At 43.8% G+C, this 21,721-nt stretch overlaps 1 long non-coding RNA gene across 1 annotated transcript; it reads right to left on the bottom strand.

Moving 5' to 3' along the window:
- Positions 1 to 782: 782 nt before the first annotated feature.
- Positions 783 to 21,072, bottom strand: LOC115086061. Its single transcript, XR_003855046.1, has 3 exons — positions 20,873 to 21,072; positions 17,939 to 18,041; positions 783 to 871 (listed from the first exon to the last, which is right to left on the bottom strand). It is a non-coding gene; the product is annotated as an uncharacterized LOC115086061 (long non-coding RNA).
- Between the last annotated feature and the right edge of the window lie 649 nt (positions 21,073 to 21,721).

Below are 21,721 nucleotides of genomic sequence, written 5' to 3'. Positions count from 1 at the left end.
TAGTTGCTTTTTTAACCGCCACAGCACAATGAGCTGAGGCTTTCAATGTATTATCCACAGTGACTCAAGATCCCTTTTTTGGGTAGTTACTCCTAATTCGGAAACCAGCATAACAAAAGTTGGTTAATATCTACTGGCGCCCTCTAATGTTCTACACTCATTTTCTGGCAACAAGGATAGGATCCTGCTGCTGTTGTTGTGCATGGGCAGTAGTAGCGTGTAGCTCTTAATCGGTGAGGGCAGCATGATCAGTCAGTGTTCAGAGGGCAGGGTCATGCTTAGAAATCAATACAACCCATTCACCTGTAGCTCTGTCCACTATTGGTCTTATTCGGGAATTTGATGTGGGACAGTTCAATACCTGGGGTTCTTATGCAAATAGACTTATTTTATTTGGAAGCAAATACGCTTGAGATCCCTGAGCAAAAACAGACTGTTATTTACACTTTTAAATAGTATAAGGACTAGGGGACATGCCATGAAACAAATTGGAGAAAATATGTTTTCACTCAAAAGTTGTGGAATTTGTTGCCAGAGGATAGAGCCAAGGCATTTAGCATAGTTAGGTTTTAAAGAGGTTTGAACAAGTTCTTGGAGGAAAAGTCTATAAACAATTATTAACCAGGTGGACTAAGGGAAAGCCATGGATTTACTCTTTGGGATCTGCCAGCATTTTCTAATGACCCAGATTGGCTAGTTTTGGAGACAGGATGTTGGGCTCGATGGATCTTTGATCTGATCCATCATGGCAATTCTTTCGCTCTTATGCAGTGCTTTTTTTCTGGGAACTTACGTGCAGGGCCTCTCCTTGAGGGTGGGATTTGAAGGTATATTCATGCAGGACCTTGTTTCTCTCAACTGGCTGCAGAGCCTATGAAACGACAAGATTGCAAATATTACACTTGACCCTAGAACACCAATATACTTCCTATTGGGAAAACAGAGCAAACTGGAGTGCTACACATCACTACACAGAAACTATTCACTAGCAGAATACCTTGCCTTGATTACACAGACAGAACATGGTTAGACCCTCACCCAAATACAGAATAAGTGACCACAAATTATAAATAGAAATATGCAGATAAAATCTGAACTGGAATCCCCAAGCAGCCAGACTCTCCATGCAGCGTGACACTGGAGAAATAGAAACAGAACTACATTTCCTTCTGTGCCATGCAAAGATATCAGAAATGTTGCACATCTGACATATTTGAATCACTCAACCAAAAGGAAAAGGCATTTTTTTCTTCCTTTCATGCCTGGATATTTTGGACCCTTACATAACACCCCACCTCTCACAACAAGGAAGGGGGCTCAGCAACTCCAACATAAGACATCCCTCCCCTACAAAAGAATGATGTCGGGAGCTTGGGGGCCCCTAACTTAACATCTTCTTCCCTCCTCACACTACTTTTCTGTCTCCTTCTCCTCCACCCTGTGCCTTCTCTGTCTCTCATATCCCTCCTGCCAGCAGGCAGGCTGAATCCCCATACGCTTTCCACAAAGGCTCAATATATGCCCTTTTTCTTCTCCATTTCCCTGACCAAGAAGCAATCTCTCTTCCCTAAGTCCTTTCTCCATGCAGAAGAAAGGACAAGGAGAGGATGTGGAGGCGGTACAGGACGCATGGTTTTTGTTTTGGGTTTTTTTTTAGAAATCACAGGGCAATTCAAGCAGGTGGAGGAAAAGGTGCCAGTACTCTGACATATACTCCCTGAAAAAAAAAAGACCTGTTCTTATGTACACCAGCAGCTATCTAGGTGGGAGCTGCACAGCCAGAAAAGATAAAAGACAGGAACAAGAACCAAGAGAATAGCACTGAACCCGAACATTCCATCCAACTAGATGTCCCCTGCTGCATATATAACAGCTACCCAGCTGCTTTGCTAGTTTTCTTTCAATGTCTTTGAAGATCTTTTTTATTTTCTGTCTAGGGCAAATTTTAATGACAGTAGGTCACTAACATTTATGTTTTTAAGCAAGAGAGAAAATGGAAAACAACTCTTTGGAAAATCTCCTTCGTTTACTTTCATGCTTACATGAATTTCTCTTGAGGTTTGCATTTTAATAGTTCAGTGATGAGTCATGTCCTTGCAGTCCATTCCAAATTTCCCAGAGCATACAGTAAGTGAAATGTTTATCAGGCTTCATTCATGCACTGTTTTTTGAATAAACATTTTATGAAAAATAGCATTATGTCTCAGAGGAAGATATATTTCAGTAGTCTGAAGCAGCTTAAATCAAATGTCATTGTCATGTGCAATCAGCCTACAATGTGATCGCTCTTCATATATTATTAGCAATTTATCATCATAAGAGATCCTTAGGCTCAGCATGAAAACCAAAAATACATATGTTGGCCAGGTTCAGTATTTGAACGACAGGAACTGAGTATAAAATTGTGTACACATCTCCAAATGTTCCCACATTAATTTATAAGCTTGCAGTGTTACCCATGGGGTGAGAGAAGGGAGGAGGCAGGGGTTCAGCTTGTTTCCAGTGAATCTCAGATTAAAAAAAACGATAAGTTCTTGTTTTAAGTTTGTGGAGGATATTTTCCAGAGGTGGCTCTTGTCAGATGTAAAGAGTGGGATGATGGACAGTGCTGTAAACCCAACTCATACGTTCAGCTTTGCTTGTGTTTCCCATTCGAACGCTATTAGAATATCAGTTAGGTTTGGTTTTGGGGGAATGCTATTTCAACCACCATCCGAAAATAAGTTTTGATGTAATTGACTTCCCAAAAGCTTTTCTTTAAAACTTAAGATATTGTTATCAATTTACCTTAAAACAAAAACAGGAAAATACTTTCAGATGTATCTAAAAATGGAATTTTTAAGCTTCTAAAAGTGAAAGTTTACTGAAGTTGTTGGTTTATAGGGCGGGCTGTGGATGGAGCTGTTAAAGAATACATGCAGTTTTTATATTTGCTAACTCAGGTTTTATTCCCTTTTTCCGTTCTCCCTGTGGGCTTGATTCAACCAGAATCAGTGGGGTGTGAAAAATAATGCACAGGGACGTTCTGGCTGATCTATCATATTCCAGGTTCAAAGCTAGGCCTAGAGGGGGTGCTGTATATTTCAGGGGAAGGTTGCAGCTAAGGTTTACTTGACTTTTAAAGCCAGCTCCTTGCTTCTTGCTGTGAAATACAGTATATTTATCTGGCTTATTTTATGCTCTTCATCCCTCATTATCACTTTTTAGATATGTACCCTTCTTCTGATATCAGGAATATCTGGAAAAGAGGAGCAGGAAGGCCATTGACTAAGCTCTTTGGATATAAATATAAAAAGCTAAAAGTGATTGTCTTATAATTTTCAGAAGTTTGGGCCTTTTTCATATATTCTGGCTGGACCTCAGGTGCATATCTCAAAGAAAAGGGGCTGAAAGCAAGGGTTTCTTGTGTCTCATAGACATGCACAACAGGTCTCTTATCCAAATAATTATCATTGCTGTCTTTACATGTTGCACCAAGGATCACAGATGTTGCAAATACACTTTTGCTTTATAGAAAATAAAAGGGTGTGTGTGTGGGGAGCTAATATTCCAAAAATATTAAGGGTCTGATGGCACTAAAGTGCAATAATTTGGTGGGTGACTTACCATAATTATAAGATGATAACAATCAGTCAATATAATAATATGTACTAACTAAGGGGGTAGATTTAAAAAAAATACCTAACGTGTGCATGTTATAAAATCCGGGCTGGCGTATGCGGGGGGTTAGATTTGTCCTGTTTATGCCCAGCGACGAGATCGGGTCTCTCCCAGTTCCCTCCCAGTCTGCTCCAAATTAAGGAGTGGTCTGGGAGGGAACTTTTCTACCCCCTACCTACCCTCCCTCCCTCCCTCTTCCACTCTCTTCCCTGACCCCTTTTCAGGGCCTACCTTTTTAAATTTTCTTTATTTATGAACTTACGCCAGGTCCTGAGCTGGCGTAAGTTGCGTGCACTGGCAAAGCGGCAAATGGCCACTTAAGAACATAAGAACATAAGAAATTGCCATGCTGGGTCAGACTAAGGATCCATCAAGCCCAGCTTCCTGTTTCCAACAGAGGCCAAAGCCAGGCCACAAGAACCTGGCAATTACCCAAACACTAAGAAGATCCCATGCTACTGATGCAATTAATAGCAGTGGCTATTCCCTAAGTAAACTTGATTAATAGCAGTTAATGGACTTCTCCTACAAGAACTTATCCAAACCTTTTTTGAACCCAGCTACACTAACTGCACTAACCACATCCTCTGGCATCAAATTCCAGAGCTTTATTGTACCGGCCGCCTCCAGTTCCACCCCGCCCCGTCCCTCTCTGCCCCCTGGACCGCCCCTCCCCACCCCCTCCCCATCCCTTTTCTTGGGACTGGCACTTCTGCGCAAAACGGGAGTTATTCACATGGATGGGCCCCTTTGAAGATGTGCGCAGTGCGCACAAGACCCAGCCACGGGCGTAACCACCGTTTTCCCTGTGTGCAGGGTATTTAAAATATAGCCGTAAGCTAATGAGATGCAAACATATTGCATGGTTTATGTCTGTGTTAACACATGATATCCTTCTGACCAAGTGAAAAATTAATATTGCCAGAAAAAAAAATCCCGCAATTTGACCAATGACAGAGGTAACCTAACCAGGGATACTGTAACCTTCAGGATATGAAAACCTGGCAAAAACCACTTCTGTGCTGCCAGAAGGTTGTGAGGAACTATGGGGGGGGGGGGGGGGGGGGGCAAAAAAGAGGAATAAGGAGGAGGGCAAAAGGGTGAAGTGGAGGAGGAGGACAAGAAAAAAAGGTGGAAAAGAGAATAGTAGGTAGGGGAGAGGGCAGAGATGAGAGGAAATCCCATAATAATGTTGATCTGCTGGATGTGAAAGTATCATAAGAAGCAGCTTGCAGAGCAAGGACCCTGTTACCCAAACCCTGCATTCACAACTTGTTTTTCAGCACCAAGTAGAACAAGTCCTGCAGCACTACTCTGTAATCCTCTGGGAAGAGTTCAACAAGAGGACCACAGCTGCAAAGGACCAGTTGTGGAAGTAGATAGCACCATTGCCAGGCTTGGGGATGGTGCGGGCAGGGAGTTCTGGTGGACTGTGAACCACTGCAATCAAAGACACAAGGACTGGCAGATGAGGCCATGCTTCATCCAGATCTGTGCCATGGAGAAAAGGTTGAAGGATGTCCTGGGAGATGAACAGGTCAACGACATGGTACTGCAGTCCAGGGCCTACAAAAACCTGACCACCTTGCCTGCTAGGGTTATGCACTAAAACACATTTTTTATTCTTTTTTTTTTTGTGGTGGTGGGGGTTTACGGTTAATGAGTTGGGGTTTTTTTTAATGTTTATTTCTGTTTGTTTCTGTTGCGCCTGGGGTGGACCCTTGGGTCGAGCTGGGGTTGATGCAACCCATAGGTAGGGACCTACGGGTCCCCACCATCGGCAGGTGGAGTGGGCTGATGAACAGAGGCCAGCTGGAGCTTCACCAATACCAGCCCTCATTCCCCGCAGGTTGAGCCTTTGGGTGCCGGGGCCGGCTGGACTTACGTGGGCCTCTGTATGTAGACGATGTACAGATCGGTTCAGCCAAGAGACAGCAGGTGAGAGATGGTACAGTTTTATACTGGACAAGGTAGTGTCCTGGAGACTTGGGCGCTAAAGGAACAGAAGCAGACAGGGGGTGCCCAAGCAAGAGCAGGCTGAAGCCTGAGTAGACCAAGTCCAGGAGATAAGCTGGAGAAGCGTCAAGGAACAGGCTTGAGTCAGAGCTGGCGGCAATCCAGAGGCAGTGGCAAGCAAGGCTGAGGTCTGATCATGGAGATAGTCAAATGTAGTCAAACGATGCGGAGGTCTGAGTCTGGAGATAGGCAATAGCGTAGTCAGGCGAAGCAGAGGTCTGGGTCTGGAAATAGGCAATAGTGTAGTCAGGCGAAGCAGAGGTCCGGGCTTGGAGAGAGTCAATGGTGTGGTCCGGCGAAGCAGAGGTCCAGGCTTGGAGAGAGTCAATGGCGTGGTCAGGCAAAGCAGAGGTCCGGGCTTGGAGAGAGTCAATGGCGTGGTCAGGTGAAGCAAAGTCAAAGTAAGTGTAGGCAATCCGAGGTATGGAGCAAAACAGGAACAAGGTGTTGCGTTCGTGGCTGCTCTATGCCCTCGCCCAACCCTCTCTACCTCTGTGGCGATTCCCTCTGGGCCTGATGGACAGCTTGCTGCCGCTGCGTCTCCATGCCGCTTCTCCCCGGCGTCCCCAGACCGGCTCGACGCTGCAGATCCGCCATGTTCCTGATGATGTAGGGTGCGCGCGCTCCGAAGTATGTACCAGCAAGGGCACGAACCTCAGGGGCGTCCCCTTGTATTGACGTCATCCGCTTCCAACATAAAAGGTCTTCTCTTACGCTTACGATTTGAGTTAGCAAGGATTTGTGTTCGGATTCGTCCAAGCTACTCTGCCTCCTCGGACTTACCAGGGGTCCCCGCTCCTCGGGGGCCTCGCTCTCCTTTCTTTATTTCAGATTACAGATAGGAACCGGAACTTGCTCCTCGAGGGCCCATGTTCCTAAATCCTCTCAAGATTCTCTATTGCCTGGAAGCAATTGCATATACAGACATTGTGAGTTACTTTTTAAGATTACAGACAGGAACCGGTTCTCGCTCCTCGAGGGCCCATGTTCCTAAACACTCTGAAGATTCTCTATTGTCTAAAAGCTATCGCAGGTACAGACATTTGTGAGTTACTATTTCAGATGGCATATAGGAACCGGCTGCCTCGATTGCTCGGGGGCCGATGCTGCTGCCGCCGATGCTATTTTTCCATGTGGCACGGCTCTTTCTCCTTCCCGAGCACCGCGTATCACTTCCTGTTCTGGGTCACGGGCGGGGGGGAGGGGGGGTGCGCAGGAAGAAGAAAAGGCCAGCCGCAGGTGCCGCAGCTTCTTCTACCACTGCTGTCGTTCCCACTGGGCTTGAACGTACTCATAGCCCGGTGGCGGCAGCAGGGAAGAGAGCAGTGGGAGAGACCGGGAGCACGCGACACACCTGCCGGTGCTTGGTGACACACTGGTTTGTCACGACACACCGGTTGAGAAGTGCTGGTCTAGAAGCTATTGCAGGTACAGACATTTGTGAGTTACTATTTCAGATGGCATATAGGGAACCGGTACTCGCTCTTCGAGGGCCCATGTTCCTGTACACACTGAAGATTCTCTACTGCCTGGAAGCTATCACAGATACAGAGAATTGTGAGTTACCATCGCTCTCTCAGAGCTTTCCCTGGAACCAGGTACTCGCTCCTCGAGGGCCTAACCCTTTCCAGCTTTCTCAAGACCTTATGTGAGTTATCATCTAAGTACTGGCTATGTATACAGCATACCCTGTCTATTCACTTACTACAGTCTCTTTACAGCTCAGCAACCCTGGGATCGCAGTTCCAGTACCTGAGGGACTTCAGCCCTGCCGGGCATATCAGCTCACTACTGCCACCTCTGGTGGTTCTACTAACCTGTCTAATAAAAGAACTATCTGTGTCTGTCTCCATACCCAAGCCTAAGCCGGTGGTCCCTCTCAGGATATCCTCCTGGGGGCGCTGTCATCTGCCATTGGCCCAAGGATTCACCTATTTACATTCCTTTCCAACTGAGTACCCTCTCTAGCACTCCACTGGTACAGATTGCCAACTCAGCAGGCTATATCATAACAGGTTGCTCCTCCCATCTGCTTGCTCCTCCCATCAGCATAGCAGATTCTAACAGATTGCTAACTCCTCCCCTCTGGAGGAGCAGATCCTAACAGATTGCTAACTCTGGAGGAGTAGATTTACAACAGATTGCTAACTCCTCCCCTCTGGAGGAGTAGATTTACAACAGATTGCTAACTCCTCCCCTCTGGAGGAGCAGATTTCTAACACAAGGAGACAGGACCCAGGAACAAACGAGGAACAGGAACGTACGAGTGAGATGAATCTCTAGGAGGCAATGAGTACTCGACCAGCGAGGAGACCTGTTGCAAAGGCAAAGCTAGGGAGGGAGTCTGCGCTTAAATACTGAAGCTCTGCTAACGTCATCATCCGGGGCCGCGGCTAGGTTCCCGCCAAGGTCCCTACTTAACCATCAGTGATGTGCGCGCGCCTAGGGAGAGGCACGGTGGCCAAGACGGAGCATCTCTCCGCGGGCCACGCAGAGAGGCCCAACGAGAAGCAATGGACGTGGTGGCTGGACCAGGAATGCTGGGGACTGCAGCTGGGCCGGAGGCACTGGGGGAGGCCCGAGGATGGAGCTGACAGCCCACCGCCGCCAGTGAGGAGGAACCAGGAGCTGGAGTCACTGTAGAAAGGTGAGGGGGCCATGCCACACGTCTGCCGCGGATGGCACGCGTAACAGTTTCGTTTGAAATGAAATAAACATCAAAAGGAACAGGAAAAAATGCCAAAATAAACCAAAATGGAACTAAGGGGCCAGGTTCTCCCTTTCCCTGCGGAAACAATACTCAGCTCTACTGTAATTTTAAAATTGAATCCCTACCAGGTCTTCAAATACATACCCCCATGCCACAGGATGCCTTTTATTCCTTCCATGGGGCTGCAAATTCCAAATAGGGCAGAATCAATCCCTAGTCAATCCTGCCCCACTGGGTCCCGAATTGAAAATTGTGCCAGCTGACCCTGAGGCTGGTGCCATTTTGTTGTACAACTGTACAGCATATGGCCGCACATCAAAACTGAGCTGCCCTTAGGCCCAGACAGCACCATATTCAAATTTGGATCTACTGGGGTAGGAGTAACTGGGGATCACTCCAACCTCCTTTGGACTTCAGAGACTCTATGGTATGAATAACAAGCATGGGGGGGGGGGGGGGGGGGGGAATGTGAAGGCCCAGGGAGTGGAAGTAAGTTTCAGTCTTTAAATTTTGGTGGCACTGAGTATTTTGCATTCGCAGTGATGGAGGGAGACCAAGGCAAGGCGGGTGCCTTCTATTTTTGAAATGAAACTAAAAATCCAAGTCATTTTGTTGGGGTTTTGTTTCATTTTGAAATGAGTTGTAATGCAATGACACAGGCTGTTTTGTTATGTTTTTCATTTCATGGCTTTCTCTGCAGTGGTGTTTGCTGAGAGCTCTCCTTCCTTTTCCCTTGATGCTCCAGAGTTCTTCCCTCCTTTTCTCTCTTTCCTTTCTCTCTCACTCCTTCTCTCTCATTTTCCCTGTCTTGCCACTCTTGCTCTCACTTCCTTCTCTCTTTGCCATTGCTGCTGCTGCAGATAGATAAAAATAAAGGCTTCACATTAAAAAAAGAACATGTTGTTCTGTGAGGTGTGGGCTTTTCTCCCTCCTGCAATCTGCCACTAATGCATCCTCCAGGTAGGGATGGGGTAGATGAAACTATTTCCAGAAGAGAATACATGGGAAGAGCTAGGTAAACTGAAAGTGGACAAGGCCATTGGGCCAGATGAGGTACATCCCAAGATATTGAGGGAGCTCAGAGATGTGCTGGCAGGTCTGCTGAAAGACCTGTTCAGTAGATCCCTGGAACTGGGAGTGGTGCTACGGGATTGGAGAAGGTTGGTGGTAGTCCTGCTTCATAAGAGTGGTAGCCGAGAAGAGGCTGGAAACTACAGGCTGGTTAGCCTCACCTTCATTGTGGGTAAATGAATGCAGACTCTGCTGAATGAAGGGATTTATTATTATTAAAATTGTATATACCACCTGTAAATCATGTTAACCAAGTGGGGATACAATAAAAACATACATAAATTAATAATAAAGTAAAAATTAACAGTAACACTAAAACCTAGTCTACTAATAACAAAATAGAATTAATAAGAAAAATAAAAAAATAATAAAATTAGGCTTTTAAATCAATATAGAAAGACTAAACAGTCAAAGAAAACTGGAAATTGGAGCCATTATAAGATATTATCAAATGCCTGAGAAAAAACCAAGCTTTTACTGCCTTTCTGAATTTAGCATAATTGCTACTTAGCAAATATCAAGTGGTAATGCATTTCAAATAAAGTAGCCTGGTAACTAAAAGAGGAATCCCTAAACAACTCAAGGTGAATCACAGAAGGCAGAGGAAGAGATAATAAACCCTTCTGGGAAGAACAGAGTGAATGTGTAGTTGAATAAGGAATTAAGAATTTGGTAAGATATAAAGGAAGACCAGTACATAATGCTTGAAAAGTAAGACATAAAATTATAAATTGTATGCGATAATTGATTAGAAGCCATTGTAAGTATGACAAGATAGGTGTAATATGATCAAATTTCTTAAGATCTTAAATTAATCTAGCTGATGTATTCTGAAGCAATTATAATCTTTTCACTTCATAATTTGGTAAACCTAACAATAAGGGATTGCAATAATCAATTTTTGATGTTATAAACACATGAACTAGAGAAAGTCATGAGGCTCCAGGAAATGATGTAAACGATGTATATCTAAGATAAAAAAAAAAGTCTATTGCACTATAGAAGAAATTTGATGAACCATAGTAAGATGTCGATCAAGAATAACTCCTAAGGTAGTTCTAATATTTTTCAAAGTGATAATAGTTACTGCCATAACAGGAGTCAATGAAGGAAGAGCAGATCTGAAATTGAACCACAGTACTTCTGATTTTGCTGGATTTACTTGTAAATGATGGTTGGATAGCCAAGAAGCAACGCGGTCCAGACAAGAATTAAAGATGGTAAGATCAAGATTAGAGCATAAGAACATAAGAACATAAGAAAATGCCATACTGGGTCAGACCAAGGGTCCATCAAGCCCAGCATCCTGTTTCCAACAGTGGCCAATCCAGGCCATAAGAACCTGGCAAGTACCCAAAAACTAAGTCTATTCCATGTTACCATTGCTAATGGCAGTGGCTAATCTCAAAGGGGGTTGTTTTCCAAAGGCTTATCGCACACGATACGGCCGTATCGCGTGTGATAAGCCTCTATCGCACACGAAAAGGCCCTTTTCACGTGCGATAACATGCAGATTGGGGCAAAGTCATGGCGGGGAGGGGCGGAGTCGGTGGTGGCTTCACTGCCGGCGATAATGTTACTAACATTATTGTCGGCAGTAGCGTGCCGAATAGCACCACTTTTCACAGTGGCGCTATTCAGTGCGAAAGCTGGCATCCGGCAAACCGTGGCCACCGAAATCGCACTGCCATGGTGCGAAGGCTGTGGGCTTTTGCAGGCCTGCCCCCCATTTTCGCAGGATTCATCATTCTGCAAAGAATAATGAATCCAGGCCAAAGTGATGTGGAACTATCTACAATCAGGTGGGTTGCTGAACCTGAGGCACCATGGAAGGTACTGTCAGACAAATTTGATAGATTTTTTTTGATTGGTTGATTAGAAATTTGGATCGAGGAAGACCGCTCTATGTGGATTTCAGCAAAGTTTTTGATACGGTCTCGCAAAGGAAGCTTATGAATAAAATGAGAAGCTTGTGAGTGAGTGCCAAGGAGGTGGCATGGATTACAAACTGGTTGACTGATAGGAGACAGCGTGTAATGGTAAATGGAACCTGCTGTGAAGAAAGAACTGTCTTAAAGGGATTGCCACAGGGTTCAGTTTTGGGACCAGTTCTGTTCAACATCTTTGTGAGCAACACTGAGGAAGGGATGGAAGGTAAAGTTTATTTATTTTTAGATAATACTAAGACCTGCAACAGAGTGGACATGCCTGAAGGAGTAGAGAGAATGAAAACTGATTTAAGAAAGCTGGAATAGTGGTTGAGGATTTGGCAGCTGGGATTCAATGCCAAAAAGTGCAAAGTCATACATATGAGATGCATGTGATGTGGGGTTGAAAGATTAATGTGAACAGACTGGGGAGAGACCTTGGGTAATATTGTCTGGTGATCTGAAGATGGCAAAGCAATGTGACAACGCAATAACTAAAGCCAGAAGAATTCTGGACTGCACAGAAATGTAAACACCCTTGGGCACCAAACTGTCTCAGGCATGGCCACATATGTAGCCGGATGGTAAGACTATTGGGGTTTATGCTTTTAAAGATGGTATGGAGCTAGTTTGCATACCAGAGTGTCTTCACCAGAAAATAAATCAAAATCGAAAAATGATTTCAGAGGTGCTTTTATAATTCAATTAAAGGATTTTATTTCGCTGGCAAATGAATAATTTTCTAGGTTCTTCACCTCTAGAAACAAGTGTGATTATTGAACAAACAAACCTTTCAATAAAGTCAATAATTTTAAGGAGCAATAATTTACTTCTGGTGCAGAAAAGCAATTTTTCATATGTGACTCTCATTCTAATTTTAACACAGTTTGGAATAGAAACCGGTTTCTGTACAAAGATTACTTCTTAATGAGAACAAATGTTGAATTTCAACTTTAGGGCCTCATTTTCTAAAGTATCGCAGGCCTGCGATACTTTAGGGAATGAGAAATGGGGGGCAGGCCTGCGCTAGCCGGCAGCGATCGCACCGTCGCGGTGCGATCACTGCCGGTTTCGCACCCAATAGCGCCACCATAGAAGGTGTAGCTATTGGGTGCAAACTCGGACGCGAAAAGGGCTTTACCTTTTCATCGTCCGCGGCGTCTTCGCAGAGTCGGCCCCAGTGATGCCCCCGACTCCTCCTCTTCTGGGGCCGACTCCGCCCTCATTTTGGTATCGCATGTGATAAGGGACTTTTCACGTGCGAAACGTCCCTTATCGCGTGCGATCCGGATGGAAAATGAGGCCCTTAATTCAAGAAATCTGATTCTTTATGATAACTTGTTATTACAAGTTCTTTGGGCAATTCTGGAATTCTCCAGATAAGTATTAACAACTTTTATCTTTCACCGTCTTTAACTCAATGACTTTGACCTCTTGTGTGTCCATGTGCATTGCACTAGTGCAATATACTAAAATTGTGTCACAGTTCATTGGTGTGCACTTATCTTTGATTGCTGGGTAATAATTTTTGAGAACGCTGCTTGTGAACACTGGGTAAAGAGCGCTGACCCAGGAATGATGTGGTGGCTTGTAATCGAGGAATAGCTCATGCTGCTTGATGGCACAGATTGGACCTGATCTTGACCACAAAGTCTCAGGACTACGCTTTCTCAAACCAAATCAGTAACAAAGACTGACTGCCTCATACCACCAATCTTCTGCAATCTATAATATTCCTAGCATGTGTGTACAAATGACACTGGAGTACATACTAATAGAAATGACACGCCCATTAACATTGTTCACTGTTACATGTAACATTCAGATTCAGATTTGTTCCTTTTATTCTTTGGTTATGTCTAGCTATCCTGTTTATGTTTATTAACGTTGTTCGATTCATTCAGTTACAACTTCTTAACAGTTACATTCTATTGTTCGGACACCTTGTTATAATGTAACGCCTTAGCCGCGCCTGTTCTGTTATAATGGAAACCGATCTGATTTGATATTTGTATCAAGAATGTCGGTATACAAAAATTCTAAATACATAAATAAATAAGTAAATAAATAAATAAATAATTATTTCAACCCTGTTTAAGGATGCTGGCTCTGAAAGAACTCACAAAGAAAAGAAAATATTTAATCACACTGTGGGGCAGATTTTAAAAGCCCTGCACACATAAATCCAGCCGGATTTATGTGCGCAGGGAACTCGCGCGCCAGCGTGCCTATGTTGCATAGGCCGCTGGTGCGCACAAAGCCCCGAGACGTGCGTAAGTCCCAGGGCTTTGCTCGGGGGTGTGTCAGGGGCTTGTCGGGATGGTGTGTCGGGGTGGTGCGACATTCGGGGGCGTTCTGGGGGCTGTGGGCATGGTGCCGGCCCGGGAGCATTCCGGGGACGTGGCCAAGGCCTCCGAACCTGCCCCTGGTAACTTTCTTAACAAAGGTAGGGGGAGGATTTAGTTAGGGCTGGGGAGTGGGTTAGGTGGGGGAAGGGAGGGGAAATGGGGGGGGGGGGCAGAAAAAAAGTTCCCTCGGAGGCTGCTCTGATTTTGGAGCGGCCTCGGAGGGAATGGAGGAAGGCTGCTCGGCTCAGTGCGCGCAGGTTGCACAATTGTGCACCCCCCTGCGCACACCGAGCCTGGATTTTATAACTTGCGCGCATAACTTTAAAAATCTACCCCTGTCTCTCACATTCCACACTTATCTGCCAATAAAGACAAGAACAAGTTGTAGAACTTTTATATCACTGGTAAACAAAGTTTTTGTTTCCTTCAGACTTTTTGGTGTTCCAAATAGAGTTTTTGATGCTGATCACAGATATTACTTTGAAATTTGTACATAGAAAAATTGAAACATAGAAATGACGGCAGAAGAAGGCCAAACAGCCCATCCAGTTTGTCCAGCAAGCTTCACACTTTTTTTTTTCTCATACTTATCTGTTTCTCTCGGCTCTTAGTAACATTTTGGTTCTATTTCCCTTCCACCCACACCATTAATGTAGAGAGCAGTGTTGGAACTGCATCTAAGTGAAATATCTAGCTTAATTAATTAGGGGTAGTAACCGCAGCAATAAGCAAGCTACACCCATGCTTATTTGTTTACCCAGACTATGTAATTCAGTCCTTGTTGGTTGTTGTCTGTATATAGATCCACTTTTCTTCATTCCCCCTGCCGTTGAAGCAGAGAGCTATGCTGGATATGCGTGAAGTATCGGTCTTTCTCCCCTGCCATTGAAGCAGAGAGCTATGCTGGATATGCGTGAAGTATCGGTCTTTCTCCCTTGCCGTTGAAGCAGAGAGCTATGCTAGGTATGTGAGAAGTATCAGTCTTTCTCCCCTGCCGTTATTTTATATTGTGATCTGTTGCAAATAGCTATGAACATTGCCTCTTAACAGATCTCTGGCTCAAGACTTGGTTGACTTACACTTTAATGTATAACAAAGAGAGTACATATCCGATTTGTTAGCAGCCCTCCTAAACACAAATAAGAGAAAGCAGGAGAGGTTAAAATCAACTAAACAAAACAGACCAAGGCAAGCACAGACTGAAAGATAGACTATCCTTGGGAGTTGATTTTAAAAGGAGCGCGTGCACATGGACGCGTTGATTTTATAACATGTGTGCATTGGCATGGACAGCCCCCAGTATTATAAACGTTCAAGCATGGGGCGTCGATCGGCAGAACACAATTTTATGGATGTTCGATTACTGGATATGAGCTGGGCATACTGGAATCAGACGTCGATAAAAACCATTACTATACTCTGAGAAAAATGAAAAAAAATAATTTTAATGAGCGGTTTCCAGGAACGGTAATGTAAAGACACTGAAAAAAGTTAGATAGCCCCCGGACACTTAAAACATTCTTATCTACATCTACTTTTTCAATATCTTTGCATAGCGGGCCCATTATAATTGATTTTGCGACGCCCCATTTTTGGACGTTGATCCTTGACACGCTCTATCCTTAAACGTCATATTCAAGGACGTACATTTACTACATGTTGCCCAAAAAATATATAATAAATATAATAAATGTTTATTTAAGTAGAAAGCAACCATTTCTTAGCTTTGGAAAATGAAGGAAATGAAGAGATTAAATAAAGCTGATGTCACGTGAATTCAAGGGACCAGTTACCACCAGTCTGTAGCCAGTACAGGTCCAATCGAATTCAGCACAAAATGAAAGTTTGCCTCATGGCAGCAATTTATATACCCTGCTGCTGATAGGATTATGACCCGCTTGCTGACGTCACAGTCACAATGGGGAAGCAAAGCCAATTTCAAATATGCTTTTCTACTTAAAATATCGGTTTTTTTTGTACTTCAACAATTGTATTACAGTTGTCAAACCTTTTTTTGACAGATAGACGGAGACTGATGCATGCTCGATGCAATATTAAACATCCGATGCAATAAGAATGATGGTGCTACGGACGCTCCATTTCGAACTGCATGTGCCTTTTTTGCGCGCTTTTAATTTTAGATTAATTTAAATATTGCATCCACGGTGCCGGAGAAAAATTGCGCGCATGTTTAAACCACGAGCGTTCCTAATGAACGCAATTTCTTTGCGCGTCTTTTATAGTATCTGCCCCATAAAGGGGCAAGATTTATGTAAATAAATATTACACATGTATATTATTAAATAAATAGAACATATACATGCATTTATTACTTGCATGTATAGGTGTAACATTTGCATGTATATTCTCTTTAATGCTGTGGTATATGCATTTTCTTTCCACTTGAAAGTGCCGAGTAGGTATATACAAGGAATAACAGCTGGATACATCGCCTCTGGGATTTTTGGATATAGTCCAGTGTTTCTCCCTTTAGCTTGCAATGTGTGTAAGACCTGGACCAGACCTGTGTGTCCATGATACTATGGAGCTTGCTGCTATTCTTCCTCCACAAAGTATATCTAGAATGTTAAGAAAGCATGGCATTTGTGGATAAATACCTCATCATTATAAGCCTGGATGATTTTAATTTAGCCTTGGCCTTTTCCCCTGTGGAACCAGTATTTCTCTCCATATGGAACACTATCTATCTCATTGTAATTTATGTTTCTTGTGCCTTACAATATATCTTGTCTAGAGTTTCGATTGGGACTCTGTCATCTCTTCTACCCTACCACACTTTGGTTCTATTAATTATGTCTGGATGGAAAAAGTTGATGAAAATAATTCTTCAGATCCTGCTTCAGGTGATAGAAAAGCTCTGATGTTTGGCTGAAATCAGTTTAGTATGAGAGTTCTTACAGATTACTGGTGGTGGATGTCAGTGAGGGAGCTAGGTCTTGTAAACACCAAGGAGTGCCTGATTGCTCACAGTTGGGAACATAGTTCTGAGAGCCCTCAAATAGCACATGAACCCTGAGGTTGTTGCTTCCGTCGGTCGCAGATGGCTGCGACCGCTCTGGTTCACCTCTTTTTTGCCTTTCTCCACCTCCATGTATAAGATGGCTGCCTCCGGTGCCAAGTGCCGAAACCCTCGGCATCTCCAACTCAGCATGGGCGTCTCCGTCCGCCATGCTCCTTCCTGTGGCCTCCCAGGGTGCATGCACGCACGCACGCTGCCTACGCTTATCTACACGTCATGGCAGGAATATCGGGGGCGTCGCCACATGACTTCAATACCCTTGGTGTTTAAGCCTCCGCTTTGCTCATAATGAACGAGTTAGCAAGGACTTCGGTTTAGCTACTCTGACCACTTCTAAGCTGCATGGTTAGACTCCTTGCTACCCTCTGGGGTAATTCGCTCCTGAAGAAGCTCTGGGCACCCACTATTCAGGCGCCCTTTCGCTTCCAACTACTCTTTGGGGTTTTCTACTACTAACTAAGACAACCGCTCCTCAGGGGTCTCTCATCTCTTACATGTTGACTTATACCTCTGATTTATGGTCTCCCTTACTGGTTGCTCTTTCAGGAGTAGAAGGTATAAACAATGTTTATTAGAATAGTTAGAATAGTTTCCACTATTTTTCCCAGCACTGAAGTCAAGGTCACTGGTCTATAGTTACCCGGATCACTCCTGGAGCCCTTTTTAAATATTGGGGTTACATTGGCCACCCTCCAGTCTTCAGGTACAATGGATGAATTTAATGATAGGGTACACATTTTAACTAATAGATCAGAAATTTCATTTTTGAGTTCCTTTAGTACCCTAGGATGCATACTATACGGTACGTGGGTGGCGTGTGCCTAGGAGGCCCCAGGAAAATCATCCCGAACACCGACATCGTTGCCGATCCAGGGACACTGGAGAGAGCGGCATGGAAATGCGGCAGCAGCCATCTTCCCAAGGCTTGAGGAGAGAGAAGGAAGAAAGGTGAGGCACAGAGGTCAAAGCCGTCAGAGGCCGACGGTCGCAACATAGATAGATGGTAATAATGCAGGAAGAGATGGCACTGAAGTCCAGCAAGGTGCCAATACGTTCAGACAGCCTCAGATGGAAAAGTCTCACCCAGATGTACAAGGTTGGAAGTGTTCCACTGAGTGGGATAAGCTGAACCTCGTGGAGAAATGGAGATCATAGAGGTACTCACTGAAGAGTAGTGCAGGAATCCTCCTGGTAGTTGGTGAAGGTGGGACCAGCGGTCCATGATGCAGGATACTTCCGAGCTGGATAGGCCCTCGAGGAGTGAGTACCTGGAAGCACAGATGATCCTGTAAGCTCTGGAATTTGTTGGCAGAGGATGTGTTTAGTGCAGTTAATGTAGCTGGGTTCAAAAAAGGTTTGGAGAAGTTCTTGGAGAAGTCTATTAACTGCTATTAATCAAGTTTACTTAGGGAATAGCCACTGCTATTAATTGCATCAGTAGCATGGGATCTTCTTGGTGTTTGGGTAATTGCCAGGTTCTTATGGCCTGGTTTGGTCTCTATTGGAAACAGGATGCTGGGCTTGATGGATCTTGGTCTGACCCAGCATGGCAATTTCTTATGTTCTTATGTTTTTAAGAAATATAGCAGTTCTTTTCTGTGACATTTGAAGCTTATGAGACATCAACGTGACTCAGTAGACCTTTTAGCAGCAACTAGCTTCAGATGAATGGATACCTCTTCTTTCTTGTAAAGTGTGCTAAATCAGAAAGACCCACTAAATGTGTGCTCCTTGTCTCCCTTTGCAGTGCTTTTATTAAAGGGGACACATACAAAGTTTTTCCCTGTATTCAAAAAACTCCTGTTGTGGCTTGGCTGCATTCACATCTATAGCCTTTTGGGGAACAAGGTGGTAAATGTTGACTTATACCTCTGATTTATGGTCTCCCTTACTGGTTGCTCTTTCAGGAGTAGAAGGTATAAACAAATATGCTGCTGTAAGGGTGTATAAGAAGATTATAATGGACAAACCTGCATAGCAATCAACATACAGGGCTATGTGTGGGTGAGAGAATTATGGCGGTGGGATGTCCTTAAAGGGATTTTACTGTTGTAGGAAATGAACCATTGCATGCAGCAAACAGTGGCGTGCAGTGACAATTTATAGCAGAGGATCCACTTGCTCCCTCAGTCCCTTTTCCCCTCACACATGTGCTGCCCATCCACCTCCCGCCTCGGTCAACAAACAAAAAGAAGATATTTATGTATTTATTTATTTAACATTTTTATATACCGACCTTCATGAAAAGATTCATATCTGATTGGTTTACATGGAACGTAGGGACTAACTAAATAGTTAACCATATAACAAGAAGGCAATAACAAGTTACATATAACAAGGTATAAGGGGATACTGTTTTATTGATATAAGGGGATAAGATATAAGGGGATACTTAAGATACTTAAGATATAAGGGGATACTGTTTTATTGGACTAACTTAATACTTATTTTTATTTACCTAAATTTGATAACACACCTTACCGAGCAAATCATCAAGTGAAGGAACAAACAAATCATACAAAATAAATATTTCCAGACAAATTAACACTCCCTTTCTCAGGTTTTGAAATTGCAAGTTACTCATATGGCTTCATAATGTAGTACTGGTGCGGTATCACCAGGTGCTACTAAATAATATGAAACCCTGCTTTGGGAAAAGTTTTCTTTGCCTTTAAGCACCTGTAAGAAATTATTTTTGGAAACTCCTGAGGTGGTAGTTGAACCCAGTAGTGGTCTCTTTTTCTAAATTCCTGCAGAGGTCTGTAGGAGGGAGCCTGAGAGTTAATATCTGTCTTGGAGATCTCATATAAAACCAGTTGTTCCTAGGCTGGCCTGTGCTGTAACCCTAAAATGAAGAGGTAGAAACCCTTTTCCTCTGGAGTTCATTCTGCCTTCATGCATCTGATGACTAGGAGTAATTTCTTTTCCATTCGGGGCTCTAAAGAGGTCATACCTTGAAGGTGGAATTTTCCTGGCCTGTTTTAGGATTTGTGACCACCTTTAGGGCTACCAGTCAGCTCATAAAAGCAGGGATTCACCTGGCATCTGCTCTGGCCCAAAAGGTGCTTGTGCGTCTGTAAAGTTAAACTGGTTCAGCATTTCCAGAAAAAAAAAATTGTCATGTTGGTATAAAGATTTTGCTGCTATTTGTATTGTAGCTCAAGAAATACCTATATCTGCCTGTGATTGTTTCTGTAGATGGGATTTTTGTCAATAATTCTCTTTCCTGTAAGTAAATTGACTTGATTTTGGAGCCATCAGCCCTGGAGTGGTCTGAGTTCATTGCATCCATTCTCAGTTCCCTCATGAAGTAATAAAGTGGTATCCTAAAGCAGTAACAGCCAAAAAATCATTAGACAAAAAGTTTCCTGTCCTCAGAGAGGTCTGGTCAGCCCTTCCAACAGATTGCTTCAACACCCTGTTCCACTACGCCATTTGCTTGACTTGTGAATGTTAAGAACTCTAAGAGCCCTTATGATATGGACTTTCCCCAATCAGGGATCACATTAACTTGTCTCCATATTGCCTCTTTTTTTTAATGCAGCCAAATCTATGCATGTTATGAGTTTTGCACATAGTTTTAGGCTGTGGAAACTCCTCTTAAGTGCATACAAGCAGAACTCTTACTTTACGCATGTAAATCCCAACTAAGTCTATAAAAATGTATCCCTATGTTAACTAAATGAAGCATTGCCAGCTGCAGTGTGCTGGGAATTGCAGTGTGCTACTTGACTATACAAAAAAGAGGTCAGCGGAAGAGCATAAGAATGAGTAAGAAGCTTTACCATCTGTAATATTTCAAAATCCTTTTACAGCACACTGAAATAGAGGCTAACATTTCCTGTTTATAACTTCATCATAAAATTAGAGCCAAAGCTATAGAACGCTCCCTCCTCTGAAAATGAATCTATAACAGAAAGTATAACTTAGGCAAAAGAAAAGGTGAACGATCTCACTGAAGGAGAACCAAAAGTCAAATTAGACATTGAAATGAAAGTGGTGCTTCTAAGCTAAAATCAGAATTTCAGACATATGGGGGAGGACCTAAGACGGCAGCATGAACGGTCACATATTCCTGTTGCTGTTGCTGTCCACTCACCGGTTACTTTGTTAAGTTTCTTATTTTCAATGCCTCATAAACAGAAGGGGAAAGTGATGGTGTACCCTTCTGAATCCTCAATCCTTTTGGATCAACAGACCATCCCCGAATACGCTGTCTCTCTCACCGATTCACGGGTCTTGAGCCCCGTTGGCGAGACAGAGAGGGGAGCTCTGTTCTTGCTGGGGGAAGTAACTCTTAGCCCGCCTGACACATGCTCCCTGCTGTTAGCATTATCCCAGATGAATGCTGATACTGCGGGGGCGCGTGCTGATGATCTCAACGCCGTGCTCCGTGTGGAGGATGCTGTTGGCTTTTCGCCTGGAGAGGGCAGAACTCCACGCTATTGGAGTGTTTTTAAACATCAGCAGAAGAAGATAGCATTTCTGTCTTGGACTCAACTTCTTTGGGGGCTGAAGTAGTTCCGGAAGGTGAGCACTCCGCTTTTGGGGTTCCCCCTTTGATTTCCAAGCCAGCAGTGGTTACCCTTGACTCTCTCTGGGTTCTGATTGCAGGACTGTCCCAACCCTTTAGAGTTCATTCTGAATGGGTGGAAGCAGTTTCTTCAAAGTTGGATAAGGTTGCCTTGGACCATCAGAACATTCTACAGGAGCACTCTGTGACCCTGTGGTCCTTAGAGAGGGATGTAGACAGTATCAAGGCTGTCAATGCTACTATAATTCGAAAACGTCATTTTCTCTTTAGGAGGATGGAAAATTTGGGAAATCAGGCCAAGTGTTTGAATTTGAGATTTTAAAAAGTCATGGGAGAATTGCCTTGTTTAACACTTAGGCATTGTGTTTTAGATGCCCTGAAGATTCCTGCAGAGAAGATATCTTCTATCGATAA

Source organism: Rhinatrema bivittatum, chromosome 2 (genome assembly GCF_901001135.1).
Source record: "Rhinatrema bivittatum chromosome 2, aRhiBiv1.1, whole genome shotgun sequence".
In the NCBI taxonomy this organism is placed as follows: Eukaryota; Metazoa; Chordata; class Amphibia; order Gymnophiona; family Rhinatrematidae; genus Rhinatrema; species Rhinatrema bivittatum.
Note: the sequence above shows the minus strand (reverse complement) of the source record. Positions and strands in the feature narration are given on the sequence as shown.